Raw genomic sequence first — 21,160 nt, forward strand, 5'->3', positions numbered from 1 at the left:
CAGGCCTGGTCTGAGGCAGGCGTGGTCTGAGGCAGGTCTGGTCAGAGGCAGGCCTGGTCTGAGGCAGGTCTGGTCAGAGGCAGGCCTGGTCAGAGGCCAGGAAACAGGAGCTGTATTGTGGTGAGGCGAGGCCCAGACAGAAGGAGAGAGAGGGAGGGAAGGACAGGAGCGAAGGTGCAGAGTCATCCATCGCTCGTAAAAAGGGCTGCATGTCTGTGCGATGGCTGACGCTTCCTGCATACTGCACACACAACCCCCTGAGCTGAGCGAAGCACGCACAGCTTGAAAAAAAATGGATACCGCCATTTTCCCAGTGATCTGAGGATCCTACTGTATTGGTCCCATAAACCAAAGAAAGCCTTAAAGCTTCCCCAACACACAAATGATGCACAATACAAGAACATGTAAAAGACTATCCAAGATGCCGCAGGGGAAACTCATTCAGTGTAATCTGACACTCACCGTAAAGCGTGACGTCTGTGGATGCGGTGGAAGTGTGTGTGTGTTCAATGAGTTACTCATGCTTCAGTGTTCTGGGAAGCTGGGAACAAAAACTCTGCAGAGACTGACTGTCAAAGACTGCCTCATCACAGTGTTGGGGCTGGGCCTGGGGTCAGGAAGAGGGATGGGGGGCTGGGTGCGATGGGAGATGCCCCCGGCCCCGCTAGGCCCGGTTCAGAGCTGCTGTATTTGTGGGTTGAGGTCACAGGCTGTCTTTTGTTTTACACCCACAATGCCCTCATCGTCCGGAGCTTGCGTACATCTCCATTCCTCTGAGGAGAGAGCAAATATAAAATCCCTGTTCAGGACAGATGGAATGGCTGAGGCTTCACCCAAAGGACGCAGAACCCACACCCAGATTAGACCCAACTGTCCTCATCAGGAGCCCTGGGAAAACATACAATCACATGACATCTTGGTTCAATAGTTGTGAATCACTCATGCCTTTGTACACAAGCCTGGAGTCCAGATGAAATGAAACAGGATGGAATTAAATCTCTCGTTGACATGAGCCTGACAGGCCAATGTCAATAAAATCGAAAATAAATTGTTTCCATATTTCACTTTAAAAAATACAGTACATTTGTTACATCTCCCTGACACCTGTCTCCTTTTAGATTTGCACGGCAATTACTGAAGAAGGGTGTAGAAGAGGAGTGTGCTAGGGTGTGTGTGTGTGTGCCCATGTATTTGTGTTTGGGTTAGTGTGACCGTGTGTGTGAGGGTGCGCGTGTGTGTGCGTGCATGTGTATGCATTTGTGTGCATGTGGTGGTTGTGTGTGTTTGTGTGTGTGTGTGTGGAGGACGAGCATGCAGCTGTTTCAGATACCTTGCAGGACTAGTTCACTTCTTTCTGTCTTTGTTAAACAGGAACTTTGGCAGGAAGTGCGTGGGGTTGCCATTGGACTCGCTCTATGGTTTCCTACCAGGAAGAGGAGAACAGAGCATGAATACATCCAAACACAAAAACAGCTCAATGGCAATTACCACGCGCTGCCTGGCACAGCCGAATGCGTCTGTAGGAGGAGAGGGCTCCTCGACAAGCTTTCTCTGGGAAACAAAAGAAAAAGGGAAAGAATGAGGCAGATGCAGAAAGGTTATTTTGCCAGAGAAAGACCTGCACACATCTCTGTCGAAGCCTGCTTCCCACACCCACTCACCCTCCGACCTCCAGCCCGTGACCCCTGACCCCTACCCTCCGACCCCTGGCCTCGTGGAAACGGCTTCCTCTCACAAGGTCATTTCCACTCCACCGTGTTCAGGAGGAGGGCTTCACTCCACCCCCCTTCCACGGGATATCTTCATCTTCTGCTTCGATGCAGCTGATCTTTATCCACTCTCTTTCTGTTTGCCCCACCTCCCCTTTATCCACAATCTCAATCTCCCTCGCTCCCTCGCTCCCTCTCTCCCTCGCTCCCTCTCTCCCTCGCTCCCTCTCTCCCTCGCTCCCTCTCTCCCTCGCTCCTTCTCTCCCTCGCTCCCTCTCTCCCTCGCTCCCTCTCTCCCTCGCTCCCTCGCTCCCTCTCTCCTTCTCTCCCTCTCTCCCTCGCTCCCTCGCTCCCTCTCTCCCTCGCTCCCTCTCTCCCTCTCTCCCTCGCTCCCTCTCTCCCTCTCTCCTTCTCTCCCTCGCTCCCTCTCTCCCTCGCTCCCTCTCTCCCTCGCTCCCTCTCTCCCTCGCTCCCTCTCTCCCTCGCTCCCTCTCTCCCTCTCTCCCTCTCTCCCTCGCTCCCTCTCTCCTTCTCTCCCTCTCTCCCTCTCTCCCTCGCTCCCTCTCTCCCTCGCTCCCTCGCTCCCTCTCTCCCTCGCTCCCTCTCTCTCTCCCTTTTCCCTCCTTCTTGTGCTCTGCTCTGCTCTTCCTCCTGATGAGGAGACACACTTGTCTTGAAGAAGAAGACTTTGCAGCAGAGTTCTCAGCAGCAGTGAAGAAGAATCTGTCTGTCTCATAATGCGCCCCCCCCCCCACTCCCCCCCCCCCCCCCCACCTCTGTCACTGCCGTTCTGTTCCAGCATCAGAGGAGACAATGTGGGAATCAGAGGCCAGGCGCGGGCTGTCTCTGTGTAGCTCTTAATGAGCTGTAATCTGCAGCAACGGGAGGCAAGGACGCCCGGTGAAATTACAGTTGCTCATTAAACTCTTTCACCACAGAGGCGGTATAGGTGGAAAACACTCTCTCCCCGGCTGAAAGGCCTGGGAGGAGGGAGGGTGGGGGGGCGTTATCCGGGGATGGGGAGCTGAGCGTGTGAGATGCAGGAAGCGCAGAGGTCCCTGCCAACCGGGGGTTTGTTCTGATTGGCTGATTGAGTCGTGACAGAGGACAATGAGGTCCGTTGGAGGTGAGAACCTGTGTGCATCTCCACTCTGTTGGACGCCCACCCCCCCCCCCCTGCTAGCTTTACAGCCGGCCCCTTCCCACAAACGCACACACTTGCAAACACACATTGCTCCTGCTTGCCCCTTCTCACTGCATACGGTGAGCCCTCCACCCGACCACCTCCTCCACCTTTCCTCTCCTCCCCACACCTCCTCCTAGTCTCCTTCTCCACCTCTCCTCTCCTCCCCACACCTCCTCCTAGTCTCCTCCACCTCTCCTCTCCTCCCCACACCTCCTCCTAGTCTCCTCCACCTTTCCTCTCCTCTCCACACCTCCTCCTAGTCTCCTCCACCTCTCCTCTCCTCCCCACACCTCCTCCTAGTCTCCTCCACCTCTCCTCCCCACACCTCCTCCTAGTCTCCTCCACCTCTCCTCCCCACACCTCCTCCTAGTCTCCTCCTCCACCTCTCCTCCCCACACCTCCTCCTAGTCTCCTCCACCTCTCCTTTCCTCCCCACACCTCCTCCTGTGTGTCCTGGTTCTCCTCTCCGCACCACATAAACCTGTTTGAGGAGAAATATTAAAGGTAAACAAAGACGATAAGATCTGGCAGCCAGACACCAAGATGGCCGACGTGTGCTACTCACCTCAGGGTGTACCGACAGCACAGCTTAGAGAGAGTGTGGCACAAGTGGATTTAGGAGTTTCATCATTTCAGTATCGTGGAAAAACTGAGATGGATTTCTCTGTTTTTGTTGTGGGTTTCTTTTACATATCACAGTGGAAAGGGGGAATTACAGGAAAAGTGAAGGGAAGGAGATAATGAAAAGCGATGATGAAAAATAGAAAAGTTTGAGAAAATGTGAGGGTGAGATGAATCCGGCAACGAAGGAAAGAGAGAGATGGAGAGAAACGCAGAAAGAGAAAGAGAGCAAGCTTGAAGCACCCCCCCCCCCCCTCCCCCCTCCCCTCCGGGGCATAGCATGCCAAAATCAATCTGTTCCCCTGGCGACAGCCTCCTTCTGAAGCTGTGAGTAAGTCACGAACGAAGCGCCCCAACCCCCTACCACCTCCAGCACATCACTCTACCTTTAACACCCCTCTCACCCTCTCCCTTTCTCTCACCCCCTTCCTTCTCCTAGAATCACCCTGACTGGCCCTCGTATGGTCTGTCAGCACATCATTAGCTGGCATCTGTCACTTATCTGCTCTCCTAACAAAGCCCACTCTCCTCTCAGAGGCTGCCCTCCAACAGGAAGCACATCACAGCCAGCAGGAAGAGAGAGAATCAGACCAGCTTTATTCTACTTCAGCATCCCTCTGTCTGCGGAAGAGATTATGCCCCGGGCGAGAGAGAGAGAGAGACAGAGAGAGGTGAGAGAGGGTGAGAAGGAGAATAGAGAGAGAGAGCGCGAAAGAAGAAAGAGAGCGAGGAAAATAGGGGGAGAAGTTCTGAATATCTCATTGCTCAAACCACAGGTGTTTCTTTAATACCTTCTTTTGTTGAAGGCGATGAGGGGGAAAAAAAGATTTTTTTTTCTTTTTTCGGGTACATTCTCGAGCTCCTCTCGGTTTGAGATGGAGCCAATTTAATCTCCACGCTGTAACATATGGCACCAACCTCCCTCCAACACTCCTGCCGCCCTGCACACACAAAGGCCAGATTCGCAATATATTCCTCTGCTGAAGCTATTATGGAATTCATCAAAAATTAAAACGAAAGCGCAGGGAAGGCTGCGGGGAAGCATAGGGGATCTGCTGCCTGAACCAGACTGAAAAAAAAGAAATAAACCTGCTAATATCACCATATTCAGCATACATGTTCATACTACTTCGAGAGCGCTTCGATGAATTTGGGATGTCATAGGATCCTCGCTCCTCTGGTGATAAATACTAGTAATAAAAGAGACGCATTAGGGGAAGATTGTCCTTTTTTTCATTTAACTGGGCGACAGAGATGGATATTGATTGGTGTTGTGGTGAAACATTGCCTCTCTGGACCGATCTATCTGTCGTTGTGCTGCCCCAGCCAACGCATCAGCAGGGATGCACCGTTACAGCGAAGGGGGATGAGCGGCAGCAGACAGTAATGCTGTTCTCATTTTGCATAATGCAGATTTAAGGCACAAAATTATCCATCTGGCGTCAAAAGGCAAAATAAAAACCATACGGGAATACACAAAATAAAACATTTTCTCTGAAACTATAATATTCAGAAATAAAACATGAGGAACTTGACCTTGAAAACAATCAGTGGGGAAAAACATTTTCTCCAGTTTTTCTGTTTTAAATTCACACTCCCTGAGAGTCAAAACAAGTCTTTCTAAGCAGAGGATTGCCATGCTGAGAAACATGGCATTTAATTACCATAACACTTTCCTTGTGATTCAAGAAGACCCTGAGCTGTATTCAGGCTGTCTGTCCAGTCATATTTTACACCGAAAGGCGCGGTGGGTGTTTGTGCTTAGCTGAGCAGCAGAGTAATACTGCAGAATGTGAGGATGCATGCTCTCTGTCAAGGTAATCTTGACAGAGAATGAATCCTGTCGGAAAGAGAGAGGGGGGGGGGGGGAGACAGAGAGAGAGTGGGGGGAGAGAGAGGGAAAGAGAGAGAGAGACAGAGAGAGAGAGAGAAAGAGAGACAAAGAAAGAGAGAGGGAAGAGAGAGAGGGAGAGAGAGAGAGAGAGAGATAGAGAGAGAGAGAGAGAGGAGAGAGAGAGAGAGAGAGAGGGGTGAGATAAGGGGAGTTTTTTCAGTGTCCCAGAGCTAGGAAACACCTGCACAGCAGTGACCCACCAGATGTGTCCGTCAAGAACATGTTGGTCGGCATGGTGGTGGCAGAACCGCGTGTGTGCTTGAATGTTGTCGTGTGCAGTGTGTTTGTGTTGTCGTGTGTGTGCGTGCGTGTCTCCAGAGGTGGCGATGGCGTGTCAGGAAGTCAGAGCTAACACGCGGGTCGGGCCGCGCGGCCGTCAGGGGACACTGGGCTGGGACTGGCAACAGATGCGCAGGCCTTTCACCCCCCCTCCCTCCCTCCCCCCCTCTCTCCCTCCCTCCCCCCTCTCTCCCTCCCTCTCCTTCTCCCTCCCTCCCTCCCTCCCCCCTCCCTCCCTCCCCCCCCCTCTCCCTCCCTCCCTCCCTCCCTCCCTCCCTCCCCCCTTCTCTCTCCCCCCTCCCTCTCCTTCTCCCTCCCTCCCTCCCTCCCCCCTCCCTCCCCGCCTCCCCCCCCCTCCCTCCCCCCCTCCCTCCCTCCCTCCCTCTCCTTTCCCCCCCCCCCCTCCCTCCCTCCCCCCTCTCCCTCCCTCCCCCCCTCCCCCCTCTCTCCCCCCTCTCCTTCTCCCTCCCTCCCTCCCTCCCCCCCTCCCTCCCTCCCCCCCCCTCTCCCTCCCTCCCTCCCTCCCTCCCTCCCTCCCTCCCCCCTTCTCTCCCCCCCTCCCTCTCCTTCTCCCTCCCTCCCTCCCTCCCTCCCCTCCCTCCCCGCCTCCTCCCCCCCCCTCCCTCCCCCCTCCCTCCCTCCCTCCCTCTCCTTTCCCCCCCCCCGCCCTCCCTCCCTCCCCCCTCCCTCCCCCCTCCCTCCCCCCTCCCTCCCCCCTCCCTCCCCCTCTCCCTCTCTCCCTCCCTCCCTCCCTTGATCCCTCCCCCCACCCCCCCCCTCCTCCCCCTCCTCCTCCCCCCCCTCCCTCGATCCCTCCCCCCACCCCCCCCCCCTCCTCCTCCCCCTCCTTCCTCCCCCCGTCCAGAGGAGAGCAGGGACACAGCTGGGACGAGACAGCCATACGTGACACGTCACCAGCAACCTCTCACACTATCTCCTCAGCTACTGCTGCACGCGAGCAGTGTGGAGTGCACAATACTGCTAAACTCCAATGACGGTAAAAGAGCATCTTTTTAAACTCTGTGGTAGTGCCAGAGGTATCAGGTTTCAAATCCCCTTTCAAAGGGTCTGACAAATATAAACAGTATGACATTTTTAATGCTGCACACAGTGTCTATTTGGTATTGTTATTTACTCAAAATATCCCGATTATGATCTCAATAAGGATTAGCATCTGTGGGTGTACGGTCGCTGGTGACCATGTTGGTCTAAGATAACAGGTCAGCTTGTTTAAGAACAGACGGCCTTATCTCGGTGTATACTCTGCTCCAGTATACAGGAGGGTGACGCTCACAAGACGGTCCCTCTGCCTGAAGTCTGCCTCCCAGGCTTAGTTTAGACAGTGAAAAAGGAGCATCCATGATGTCTGAAATAGATTCCATATATCTCCTTCCTCATCCTGGGTGGATATATGATAGATCCCTACATGTGCTGAATCCATCAAACTCCTCGTCCAGCTCCCCCCGCTACGAGTAGATGAGGACAGGCTTCACTGGAGGAGGAGGAGGAGGAGCAGGGAGAAGATGTCCACCCCCAGTCACAGAGACAGCTCATATATTTGTGTGTGTGTGTTTGTTTCTTTCAGTGCGTTTCGATTAGGGTCTCCAACAGGTTTTGTTTACCTGTGGGCACACAGAACCAGACTTTCATTACTCAGTGGTAGCCCAGTCTCCGGGGCAGTGGTAACCTCAACAAAAGGTCATTACATTAGAGTTAACACACACACATACACACACACTTACAGCAGACTATTCCCTTGCCTCTACAGTCTCAGACTGATGATATATCTGCATAGCCTCTATGGGAACATGCGGGGAGGGGATTTAGATAGATGTGGAAGTGATGTGTATACGGCACTAAATCTGCATGGCTGAAAAAAGGAGAAAAATTAGAATTGAACAAAAAGAGCGAGCGAGCGAGCGAGCGAGGAGGGAGAGAAGGAGAAAGATATATGGAAATAGAAATGAGTGGATGTTATTTATGGTGACGACACTCCTTTTTCCAGTTTTGCAGAAGGGGAGCGGACAAGGTAGACACTCTACGAAAACATCAAGGGTGTCTGCAGGGAGATGTTTCCTTACACACACACACACACACACACACACACCATCAGTTGTTCCACTAACTCTGCTCTGTTCCTCAGGTGAGGGTCTCTTTGCTCCCCACGTCTACAAACACACACTTTCTAGGCTAATTGAAACTGGGCCAACGGTCTGCTGCCTAGTTACTACTGACACACACACACACACACACACAAACCTGCTCCAAGACTTAAGAGGTGAGAAAATGCTGTGTGCTTCTGGATTTTTGTTATTATCACCGTTTTGCACAACGAAGTGAATGACCAGTCGAAGGTTTCCACCATGAGAGCATGCCTGAGTGTTCTGTAAGATCTTCCTCTGCCCACCCAGGAGACAATAAAAGTTCCTTCCGGAATCATCTCTGCTGACACATCAAAAAGAAAAAAAAAACGGCCACAGAAAACATGATCGAGGCGGCTCGATAGATCTCTCACACGCACGGCGTTCCATTACGCCACCTCGATCCCGACGGCCGTATCAATATTCCACGTCCGTAGGTCCGCCAGGGCCCCGGGGTCGTGATGGATGCGTTTCCACGGCGGTAGTTAGAACCATAACACCGCCTCGGGAGACGAGAGGGGGGTGAGGGAGGGTGAGGCGAGGGAGGGAGGGGGAGGAACCACAGTGAGTGAGGGAGTGTGCTTCGCTGGCAGAGTGCTCCATTTACCACCGGCACAAACACCGCCTCGACGTTACCGACAGTGCGGTGCGTGTCTGACCATCAACCAGACGTGTCTCCGCTGAGGTATGGATGTGTGTCCGCCGCTGGGCGGGCGGTGTGGATGACAGATCGGCAAGTGAGACGGGCGTCGATAAACATTCGAAAACGTATCAAGCGCTTCTGCATTCCTGGGAGAAGCTGCAGTGCTTAATACCAGTTTAGATGGCCGTTAATATTTAGTATTCTGGAGGCACTCTTTCCCTGCCTGATTAATTATTCACCTCAGCCATTAAATACATCTGATTCATGACAGGATGCATATGCATGGCCAGGGATGCACAGTCCTGTTGGATTATTACATCTACATCTATTCGATCCATCTGTTATTGCTGCTGGCAGTTTGTCAGGTCGTGGAACCTATGACATTTCACTGCTACATGAAGGGTCTTGTTCAGATAACTCTTCATCAATGTTCCAGGATGACACAATAGGTTTACCTCTGCATAACTCTTTAAAACGGTTCCGTGCATCAGGGGATTTGATTGTGTGTTTCATTCAATCAGATAGTGTATGAGATGGGAGTTAACTGGCCTGGATTGGTTTGCTTGGGACATTGTCGTGTGTGTGTGCACGCGCGTGTGTTTCTTTGGCTCTTGCTGAAGCTAAGCTGTCTTGGTTGAAATAGAGGCAACATGTCACTTTAAATTGTTTTGTTAAATATTAAAGTAGAGCAGAGCCCACAGGGCTGGGAGGTAGCCAAGACTGCTCCAAACGTCTAGAGGGAGGGAGGAGGACAGGGAGAGAGAGGGAGAGAGAGAGACAGAGAGAGAGAGAGAGAGAGAGAGACATAGAGAGAGAGTGAGAGAGGGGGAGAGAGAGGGGGAAAGGGACAGAGAGAAGGAAAGAGGGAAAGAGGAGGACAGGGAGGGAGAGGGAGAGAGATGGAGAGAGAGGGAGAGAGATGGAGAGAGAGGGAGAGAGAGGGGGAGAGATGGAGAGAGAGGGAGAGAGAGGGAGAAAGAGCAAGAGAGAGGTGGAGAGAGAGGGAGAGAGAGGGAGAGAGTGGGAGAGAGAGAGGTGGAGGGAGAGGATGAGAGAGTGGGGGAGAGGGAGCGAGGGAGAGGAGGGAAGGGAAGGGAGTTAGAGAGAAGCAGAGTGAAAGAGTGGTGAAATCCTACATGAAGCTGCTGTTTCTGCTATCTATAGCATAGCCTTGCCATAGAGACATGACAGGCTGTCTAAAAGATGGCTGGAAAAAACCTTCTAAATTCCAACAAAAACAGCAAGCTCTGGACCTTAACATACTGAAGGGCCAGACAATAGCCTTTGAAGATGACATTAACTACCTCCGAAGGTCATCCTTTGGAAGGACACTGTCACATTAAGATACAAAATGGTTTCATGATTGTCCTGGGGCGATTGTAGTGAGCTACTTTTTTTTTTGTTTGAAATAATTGCCATGAAGGCAAAGAAGATTTATCTGAATAAATCATGACATTCAGTCAATTAGTTAAGAGAGCCATTATGTCATTTTGCAAATGTGTGTGACCATTACTCATCCCCTGTTCCATACTGACTACATTCCCTATGTAGCCCATACACAGCACAGTGTCACTGTCTGTTGTGTTGGAGTGTTGGCCTTGTGCAGGCAAACTCAGCCAAGCCCCGGACACCTGTTTAGAGCCATCAGCCTATAACTGCCATCTCCGGTCACCCCTCCCCCCCCCTCCCCCCCTTCCCCCCTCCCCCCCTCTCTCTTTCTCTCAAAAATAGGGAGAAAAGTCATGGAGCGATTCTGTGTGTTCATTGTCAAATTAGTCCTGCATCCATCACTGAAAAAGGAGCAAATATGACTGACAGGCTCAGTCGGTCAATGGTGGGTTGTATTTAAGACATGCATGAATCGTAAACAAAATAATAACAATGTGCATTCTTTTACTTTCAGAGTATATCATAGTCATTGGAAAGATTGGATTAAATCTTTCAATTGTCGGAGAGGCAATGCACACGCTCACACAGTTCTGCACATGCTCAGAACACGACACACTCTGAACACAATCTTATCTCGTTTGTGCTTGTGTCTTTCCGACAGTAATCAAGGCGACCAGACTGGAGAGAGCCCAGGTTGGACAGGGCTCGGTCCATTAAAAGCTTTCTGGATTGGGCCTATTTGTGGAAGCATTGCTTCCCAAAGGCGCTGGCTTTAGCTGCAGTGGTCTAATTAACATGGTTCGATATCGAGCGCTACCACAGCCATGATAAATAACACTAGCTTTATCTCAGACACCACTTTTACCTAATTGAATCAACAGAGAAATTGACGTTTTTTTGTTCTTGCTGAACAGGACTTTCGATTTCAGGAGGTAAGAAAACAGCGGGGGGATTAAGGTGGTCGGATGACCTTCAGATACAAAGACCCCCAGATGACCTCAGCTCAGAGACAGTGGAGGAACAATCTCTGGCTGATACTGGTCTCATACCTTCACAATGTGGACAGCTGTAACAACCACGCCATAAACATCACATTGAATTAGCTTTCAGCAAACTGTCAACAGACAAAGTGGGGTCATCTAGTTCCGCAGCCTCCTGTTCTAACCCAGGTTCCAGGTGCCTGGGGCCGTGTTCGACTGGAGTTGTGCAGCACTTATCCAGCCCTGAGGTCTGTCAATCACAGGGGAACGCAGTATGTGTTACCTCTGGCATCTCACTTCCTGACAGTGTGATGTCATCGCGGGGCCAGTCCAATCCTTTTGTGTGTGGTTCTGGCCCCGGCCGTCGCATCTGGAACGAGCCAGCTATGTCTGGGATAGATGCCGGGTGGTAACCAAGCATGAACTCCGGTATTCCAGCCCCTACAGTGACAGCGGTAACATGTGCACGACCCATGAATCTCAATGTTTCCACGCACATAATATGAATACACACAACAGACACACAGTAACAGGGAGCAGTGGGGAAGTTTTCTACCTGTGAATCTCAATGTCACACTTCATGCCTCAGGTGACAGCTTGATTTTTCAAAAGGATGCCAAGGACAATTTGGCAAGAGGCTGTGGATGATTCCACCCTGGGTCTCTCAGAGGACCCGATGCAGCCCAGAGCTACAGGTAATCCTGGTATTTCCAATCAGGCTAGCTTGATAGGCAGCTGTGCCACCACAAAGTCACACGTGAGGACCCCAATCAGGAAACCATAACAAAACCCACCAACTCTCCACAACCCTTCATCTCACCCTGTCTGAGCATCTGTTGTGGAACCAGTTGACCAGTCAAGAGAAATCTTGTGTGTGTGTGTTTGGGGGGATTGGAAGATGATAGAGGAGACGAAAGACATGTTTGATCATATGGTGAGGTAGCCAATAGCTTTCTTTAGGTATCGTCTTCCTGTTTAGACGACTGGGTTTCCTGTAAACGGTGTTGTATATAAACTCGAGAGGGTATTTAACCTATGGGAAACTGGAGCAGTTGTTCCACCATGCAGGGAAGATCAAATCTAGACTACACTCATCTCCAGGCTACAATTAGTGGTTGGTGTTTTGGGGCCCTAACATGGGAAGAACTAACCTTTAAACAACAAGCAGAGAAAAACAGCAACCCTTTTACGCATAAATGAGTACACACACACACACTCTGAAAACAGAAATAGTTTACTGAAGCATGAAAATGACCAAAAGGAGCCAAAGCTATGAATACGTAGCCTTACATAGATACAGGAGGCCACAAAGACCTGTTTTCTACATCATTCCTTCAGTTCTAGGAATACCTTAGTGCCCACAGTTATGCCCTGACCCTCCCTACCACATACAGGAAGTTAAGGAGGAAGTCTGCCCGGCAGGATTTGGCTTCACAGGCTGGTATGGTTTAATTGAACGACACACTCGCTGTGCAGCAGCACGCTGTTTCAGAGAGGGCAGCCGAACATAGCAGACACTGCAGCCCAGCCCCAGAGGAAGGAGAATATCAGTTTTCTGTAAGCACCCTCTAGGGTCACACTGCCTGTGCATGTGTAAACAAAACTCCCAACTCTGGTCCCCATCTGGCTCAAGGTGTCTCTGAGGAGAAACTGAGACACACACACACACACACACACACACACACACACACACTCCGAGCCCTTGTGGAACATAGTATTGATTGGGCTGCAGGGCAGAGAAAGGACATGAGCAGAGCAGTGGAATAAAATACCCTAAACAACCTCTCTGGACTCAGGTGTGGAGGCAGGACAGAGTCTCTGGACACACATCCAGCGTTTCCATTCAGAGGCTGTGTGGTTGGAGCTCTGATGCTGAAGCACTTTAGCAGTATTAGTAGCTTTATTCAATTGCTTTGTCCGATACGAAAAGCTTTTAGTGGACAGAATTCAAACGACCCCATATAGGACTGCATAATGCACTGCCCATAGCGCAGGGTTAGCTTACTAGGTGAGGCTAGGTCGTGGGCAGCCCTTTGTCTGACAGCTTGTGTGACATCTGTCATGGCCAAACCACCCACAGCACAGCACAGCACAGCACAGCACAGCACAGCACAGCACAGCACAGCACAGCACAGCACAGCACAGCACAGCACCCCAGCTAGCTCCCGCAGCAGGTGGCTGTGTGATTAGACAAACAGAGGGGCTTCATGCACATGAGCTGGGGCACAGCGACTGAGATCCAGAAATCCACGGACTGGATTTCAACCTCCGGTCAACTGTAGGCACGGTTCAGATGATGGAAGGACAGGCTTTTAGCTGGTTGTCCTTTTTCTGAAGTGCCGATGTTATACATTATGATATGGCCTCTTGACGACACTCCCTGTGCAACACAAAGAGGAGCTTTCAAAGTTGTTCCATGAAGGGAAAAGAGAGAGGGGTGGATGGGGCGAGAGACCGTCGCCCCTCAGACTGGGATACAGTGAGATAAGGAAGGAGGGCCGTGCACTCGAAAACAAGCCATTACATCCCTCTGGCTTGTTAGCAAATCAATCTCCTGCTGGTTCCCACCGGCAACTGAGGGGCTGAGATCAAATAATCATCTAAAACAAGAAACATCAATGGTTGTTCAACGTCGCCCTTGATTACAACTCAGGGCCATCAAGGAAGGCTCAAAACTAATGATGAGACCAGATCCTGTCTTTTACCCTGGGATTGGGTAGCTCTCCCCCCGCATTCTGATCCGTCAGCGCCGGTCCCCAACCATGAATACACAAACACCGCAGCGGAGTCCTGACGCAGCCAGGCACGCCCTTCCCCGGCGGGGGGAGTTTACGCTCCACAAGGAGCTCAGAGAAGGACGCGCTCCTCTTTGAAGGTTATATTTAGTCTCCATGGTCTGGTAACTTCCTTTTGAGTCAACCAGACAGAAGCGTAAACACTTTTCAAAAGGTCCACAATGGGGAGGAAAATTGGAGAAGTGGACAATTATGGGGCCAGTCTACTGAATATATGAGCATGCATGCGTTTAAATGACCTTGAAGTGGTTTCCATGCCTCTTACTTAAAACAGTCTGATGACACATACTTGAGTGATCAAAGTACATGAAAGTCTTGACAGCATCCTTTTGTGGTATTTCATTTTGTATGTGTTCTTGACGTAATCTATCTCCTACCACTCTAAGTCCAATTCCCTGTTCCACCTGAGAAGTCATGCCTTCTCAATATGACGCGGGAGATGGCGGCGCCGCCATCTTGAATCTCCGCCTGAGGAGGTGAGCTGTAGCCTCACAGGCGATCCACAGACGAGGACCCAGGAAGCAACATGCAGCATGTGACCCAGGAAGCAGCATGCACCATGTGATCCCCATTACCCATCTAATTAAGCCAAGCTTCAAACACCATCCAAACAAACAGAGAAACTCCAAACAACCAAGCGCTTCAATTACAGCAGTGTTAACAGACTGTGGGAGTGGAAAACGAAGCCCCTCCGGGGGGGGTAAGGGAGAGTGGGGGGTAAAGGGGGTGGGGGGTTGGGGGGGGAACTCTGATTCTGGCTGGGAGATCTCACGTTGTAGAAAGAGTGTTGTTGGCTGCTGGGATTATGCATCCAGTCAGTCAGTCAGTCAATCAGTCAGTCAGTCAATCAGTCAGTCAATCAGTCAGTCAGTCAGTCAATCAGTCAGTCAGTCAGTCAGTCAGTCAGTCAGTCAGTCAATCAGTCAGTCAGTCAGTCAGTCAGTCAGTCAATCAGTCAGTCAGTCAGTCAGTCAGTCAGTCAGTCAACCAGTCAGTCAGTCAGTCAATCAGTCAGTCAGTCAGCCAGTCAGTCAGTCAGTCAGTCAATCAGTTAGTCAGTGAAGGATGCCCCCTTTTAACCTGCCTGAATCTGTTCATCCAGAATTATGATGGCCCAAAATATATATAAGAAGCTTTGATTTGATTTTGAAGGGACCATGACAGTGTTTTTATACATCAGAAGGTTTTCACAAATAAATAGAGAGACAGAAAGAGAGAAGGAAAGAGAGAAATGGTAGGTTTGTGACGGTGGGATTTGTTCACATTGACTTTGGCGGCCCTTCTGCGCTCATAATATTGGCTTTGTGGCTCTCCTTCTCCTATTGGGAGTATGTATTGATCTCTCCTTCTCCTATTGGGAGTATGCTTTCCGGTTGCTGGGTGAACAAGTCACATTGAGGGCAACCCCCTACTTCCTGATCAACAATCTCACAGGGTCAACCTCTGCCATTGATACCTTATACTGTACACACACACACACACACACACACACACACACACACACACACACACACACACACACACACAGCTTTGTAATCGATGCACAGCCATGTTCACCTTACACAGGTCTGTTCCCCAAGCGGGAGCACATGTGATATGACAGTGTAGTGTTTTTTAATAGATGAACTAATGGGAGTCAGGTGGCTGGCTGGATATTGGGCGGGCCCACTGCCAAAGGCCTCCACAGCAGAACCGTTCCACTACTTTCAACAGTCAACTGCACAGAGATGAGCACCAGATATGAACACGCCCCCAGCCCCGTCGGCACGGTTACTGACCCCATGATAAATACGTACTGTGCGAAGTGTGCCAGTGTGTGTGTGTGTGTGTGTTCAAGTTGTTGAATGTGCAGGCAGTGTGTGTTACACCATATCCAACCTTGGGCATTCGGGGTGTACAATTTGTGTTGACGTGCAAACTCTACATGTGACAGACCGATTCAAATTCAATCTCAACCGTTGTTAGTGGTAATATCTGCATGACTTTATATGAGAAGTGTGTATGTGTGTGTGTGTATGTGTGTATGTGTGTGAGTGTGTGTGCTCTCGGTGGCCTCATTAACAGTGAGGAGATGGGTTGGCAGAGTTAATAGAGATTCATAATCCAGACGCAGCTGGTTTATATTGGTGTGTGTGTTTATGCGTGTGTCGGTCTTCTATTAGATGTGTGTATGTGTGTGTGTGCTTGTGTGTGTGTGTGTGCGTGTAATGCATGGATGTGTGTGCTTTAAAAACGGGTTTATAGGACGTCACGTCTCAGCCTAATACGCGTCCAGTTTCCCCTCCCAGCTATATCGTTAGCCTAAACCCTAATCCTTAGTTAGAATTCAGACGAACGACTCTGTCAGAGGGGGGCTGTTCATAAATCACCAGGCCTTCGGAGCTGGGCCGAGGTCTGGGTCGGCTTGTGGCACACATTTCCCTCTTTTGCAAACTGATATGTGTCGCTTGATTACCAAAATGGGGATGTGAAAAGGGCAGTTAATACAAACACACACACACACACACCCACTGGATTCTTAATCTAAAGGCGTTCATGCCATGAATCCTGAGCACTACCATACACACTGCCGTTCTCGTGTGGGGGTGTGTGGAGGATTCTGGAGTTGTGTTAGCTGCTGAAGGAGGTCACGTGACAGGCAATACATTTCTCTGGGCTCATTTCACTTTACCCCCCCATCCTAAACCTTGAGCATTGAGGGATCAAAGCAAATACATCTAAATGAAACACATCCCTTTCCCTTGATCATCCCAACGCTTAGAATGCAGGCCACGCCTCTCTCTCATCCATTTTCCCACCCAGACGTGGAAGTCACCTTGAGAGCCTCCCACTGCACCAGGACCCTGGAGGAAATCCACACGTATTAACAAAGAGATTTACAACCATGATCTGATATGGGATTATCACGACTGACTGTCTGTTGTGAGTGGATTAAATCAAACCTTACAGATTAATCCAAGATAATCTGCCATTACTTGATTAAATACAACTAGATTATTTCAATAACATATGTTTTGTAATCATCTGGCTATTTGAGATGACCAGATACACCACCACACAGACCGAGGAAAACAGCCCTGTTTCAGTCCAATCAGAAGCTAGAGATTGGAAACATAATTTCAAAAGGGGAATGGCAAAACGTCATTTTTGCATAACGGTTTTCGTTAAATTATTATTATTTTTAGTTTGTTTTACAATTGCCTTTTTCTTTTGTATGTTTTCCACGGCCGATAGCATTTAGCCGATGGACAAGATAAAAAGCAATTGTAGAAACGACTTGTGTTACTGGTGTTTAAACCCCAAAACATATCATCTACACATACATACATGTCCAGACCAAACTAGTTAAACCCACCATCAAGGACTAACAGCATGAGAATGACTGAAGTTAAGCTAGAGGAGCACTTGGCCATTCCTGGTCTCACTCTCCAGCCTTAATGACAGTTGATTCCTCCCCTGGAGGTGGGTGGGCAGGGAGAAGCCTGCTGGGTAACAATGAGGCAGTGTCTTCCCTAGGGGAAGCTGGTAGGAGGCAGGGAAATGTCAGCTTCAACTGCTTTGCAATAAGGCCAGGAGACCGTGAGCGAGGCTTGGACATCCAACACACACACACACACACACACACACACATAGTTATAGGACAGTTCCGTGCTGACGGACCTTATACAGGAGCCAGTGTGTGTTCAATTAGCACTGGGACAGGCTGGTAGGAGTATTTTGATTGCTGGGGGGGGGGGGGGTTTCCTAATGTTGACATTTGTGTTTGTTTTGATTTGAAACGTCAGATTTGTTTCAGTCTACAAACACCCAGATTTGTCCATCTGAAGACCTGGAATCCTTTGTCCAGTTCAGTTATTTTTGACCACACTGACTCACTGAGAAAACAAGTTCTTGTTTCTTTGCTGCGGAGGTTAGTGGTCATCATTCACCTGTCTGTCAACCTCGGATATTTCACTCTTTAGACAAGAGTCACACCATGAGCTTTTACTATTATCGCCTTCACTGGGAGGGTCACACCTAGCATCCCCTCCAACAACCACCGGCACACACACACTCACACATACACACACAGGTACACACACAAAGTCAATTTTCACCCTTCAAACAATCAATCACTTCAGCACCGGGTTTCAGAGAAAACCGGGAGGACAAAGAGACTCATAGGGGTGCCAGGTTTGGTTGCCAGGTTGGTAATGAACACCTTTCTCTGGTGAGGATATTGTTTTATGCATTCAAAAAGTCTTAAAAAATGAATAATTAAAACACACTGCAAAAATATATTAACAAGGCAGATTTATACAACAAAGCCTAACAGTTCAGAAATGAGTCATTCAACAGCACCCGGAGCTAAATGTGCAGACTTTTGTGGCCACTACTAGCACAGAGGCTGTTTCAGAAAGGCTGTTCCAGAAACTAAGAAAACCACAAAATGATGGTGGAAGCGTGTGATCTTGTGTGTCATTTCTCCTGAGTTTGGGCTGAGAGAGGCTGGATTATACCTATCAATACTGTCTTCATTCTCAGTCTGTGAAATACTTAGCAACAAATGAGTTCTCATTAATTCAGTTCAATACATTTGTTGAGGTTTCCCCAGCCTCGACAGCTCAACGACAGGAGGAGTTTCTAATGCTAACTGTCGCACAGAGGCCTGCACACTGCAGCAGCACTCACACAGACGGTAGAAGATAAGCTGGATGTGCAAATTTAGCTCTCTTTAACATGCAACTATCTTCCCTCTTTCATTAGACGAATAAACTATTCTTTCACTCACTGGTGGAGGGAGAGGGGAGAAAGAGAGAGAAAGTGAGAGAGAGTCACACAGTCAAAAAGCCCAAACTTATAACCAAGGGATTAGGTTAATCCCACACTACAGGGGAGGATCTGATTGATGATTTTATGGGACTACATGAATTAGCCTCTTAAACGTTTGAAATGGTCGGTTCTGGCTGAGACTGCTCACCCTGCCCTACCCACACACAAGCAAACAAAAAAATTATGACTCACCAACTCTTCCCAGAAACATAGATCAATCAAGAAAATAAATCCTGAAAGAAACAGAGTGATGGAGTGAGCATATAGAGGGAGAACGATTATTTCGAAGACAGAAGCACATTTCCGTCTGCATACAATTAGGCCCTAATTACAGCACGGCAGGAAAGCACGAGCCGTCCATTCGCGTGTGCGTCAACCTGTGCCCAGGCAGCACTGCAGGATGGCACGCTGCTGGCAGCAGGTCATTAACATGAAACAGAAAAGGCCCCATGAACCAACACAGCAGTGCAGTCTGCATGTCTGAAGACCACAGGTGGGACAGAGGTTGTGTGTGTGTGTGTGTGTGTCTAAGTGTGCATGCATGCCCGTGTACGCGTATTCCTTGCTGAATTCCCAGTCTCTGATTCACAAACATCCCTCCAACCTCCCATTCAACCATCCCTCCAACCAGCCCTCCAACCTCCCCTCCCCTGTCTCCCTCCACGCGTTCCCAAGGCCTAATCATGGTCATTACCCTAACAGTACACATGATCATTAGGCTCACTATCACACTTTTCTGGGATAATGACTCCCCGGTCGCTCCAAACCCAGGCTCTTCCAGCCAGTACCGTGTACACAGCCCTCAGGCTGGTCCTTGTCTTCACACACAGCAGTAATTAGCTCAAGCTTACTGGACCTGATGCATGGCACCAGCCTGTGATGTAACTAAGGCTGTTGTTTACAGGCGGACCCCCCCCCCCCCCCCCCCCCCGGGGCACCGTGTACCAGCGGTCATCAATCCTGGCCTTTCAGGACGCCTCAGGCTGAACAGACCTGCGTCTCACAGTCACCAGCATGTCTTAATCACCAAACAAGGTCTAAACCATTGGAAAGAGTCAGTCCTCATAGCAGAGCTTGTTCTCCGACCCGGGCAAAAACAAACCCAGGAGTAAAGTATCTTGTTTTATTAAGTGTTCCCTGCCTGACGAAGAGACCAGGGAGGTAATGTGCTGGTGGATATGCTGCTGGAGAGATGACCCCTCTCTCTGCATGTGTCCTGGCTGGCCATGAGTCTGCATACATTACCCTTGAGTGGTGAAGAAAGCTTGGAAGAAAGCCCCTTCACACCAGCCTGGGAGTCTTTCTTTCAGGGGACGGCAATCTTTCACAATCCAATTGACTATTTGATGTGGTGTTCTTGGTTTCCCTTTCTACATTGTATCCGAGCGTGAGACTGCTTTATTGGCCAGGGTCAGAAGGGTCAATGTGGTGTGCTGCATAAATCAGTTAGGCCACTGTGTCGTCGTGCAAGCTTGGTTGAACACAAACATATTACAACATTACAAACTCGCACACACACACATGTGTACACCTACACACACACACGCCTACAAACACACACGTACGTACGCCTACACACACACACGTACACTTACACACCTACACACACTCACACACTGTAGTGAATATTGATTGGAGGCTGTCTGGAAAGATGACAGCAGGTATGATGGAGAAGCCTGTGAGGCACGTCTCACTAACGTGTCCCAACACACATAATACCAGGAGACACAGGACCCATCAGCAGGAGGCTAGCAGACCGTGCTGACTGTGGATGTGCTGCACACCTCACCAGAGCTTGGTTTTAGCCATATGGGTGGATGTGCTGCACACCTCACCAGAGCTTGGTTTTAGCCATGCAGGTAGTTTGTCGCTGTCGACTGTCAGTGTCTGCAGTCAGAGAAGGTGATGCTTTCTCGGGCCTTGTGATAATCCGGGCTCCACATCCAGCAGAGGATCAGAGAGAACATCAGCAGCATATCCAAACCCATGAGGAAACAACAACAGCACCAGCCTGTTTTGGAGTGGCGCGCTACAGTCTGAAAAGGTGTGTGTGCCTTTGCTGCGACCAGGGGAAGGCATGGGGGAGGATTAAAGGATAGAGGGAAATAATGAAATCTGCTTTTGACCTCCATGTAATAGTCAGAAGAAGTTCGGCCTCCGAAGTTTACTTTTAACCCGAGCCCAAGCTGGAAGAGTCCGGAAGCATGATAGTCAGAGACGAGGCTGCATCATGGTCCAGAAATGTAGGTGACTGGTTTGGTGTGGTGACTGGTTTAGTGTGGTGACTGGTTTGGTGTGGTGACTGGTTTGGTGTGGTGACTGGTTTAGTGTAGTGACTGGTTTGGTGTGGTGACTGGTTTGGTGTGGTGTGGTGACTGGTTTGGTGTGGTGACTAGTTTGGTAGAGCTGCCAGGATGTGGTCTAGATGGAGCAGCACAGGAGATGAGGCCCCAGCAGGACCAGCTAGATCAGCAGGATCCAGGACCAGCAGGATCCAGGACCAGCAGAACCCAGGACCAGCAGGATCCAGGACCAGCAGAACCCAGGATCAGCAGGACCCAGAACCAGCAGGACCCAGGACCAGCAGGATCCAGGACCAGCAGGATCCAGGACCAGCAGAACCCAAGACCAGCAGGACCTAGGACCAGCAGAACCCAGAATCAGCAGGACCCAGGACCAGCAGAACCCAGGACCAGCAGGACCCAGGACCA

At 50.1% G+C, this 21,160-nt stretch overlaps 1 long non-coding RNA gene across 1 annotated transcript in view; it reads right to left on the reverse strand.

The window, feature by feature from the left end:
- Positions 1 to 331: 331 nt before the first annotated feature.
- LOC146246612 (uncharacterized) overlaps positions 332 to 21,160 on the reverse strand; it is a 132,770-nt gene continuing 111,941 nt past the window's right edge. The window contains exons 3-4 of the long non-coding RNA XR_014732219.1: positions 1,331 to 1,423; positions 332 to 773 (exon numbers count right to left, since the gene is read on the reverse strand). This is a non-coding gene — a long non-coding RNA (uncharacterized LOC146246612). The remainder of the gene's footprint in view (positions 774 to 1,330; positions 1,424 to 21,160) is intronic.

The sequence above is a fragment of the Hypomesus nipponensis genome, chromosome 19 (assembly GCF_054491055.1).
Source record: "Hypomesus nipponensis isolate SF chromosome 19, ASM5449105v1, whole genome shotgun sequence".
Lineage (NCBI taxonomy): Eukaryota > Metazoa > Chordata > Actinopteri > Osmeriformes > Osmeridae > Hypomesus > Hypomesus nipponensis.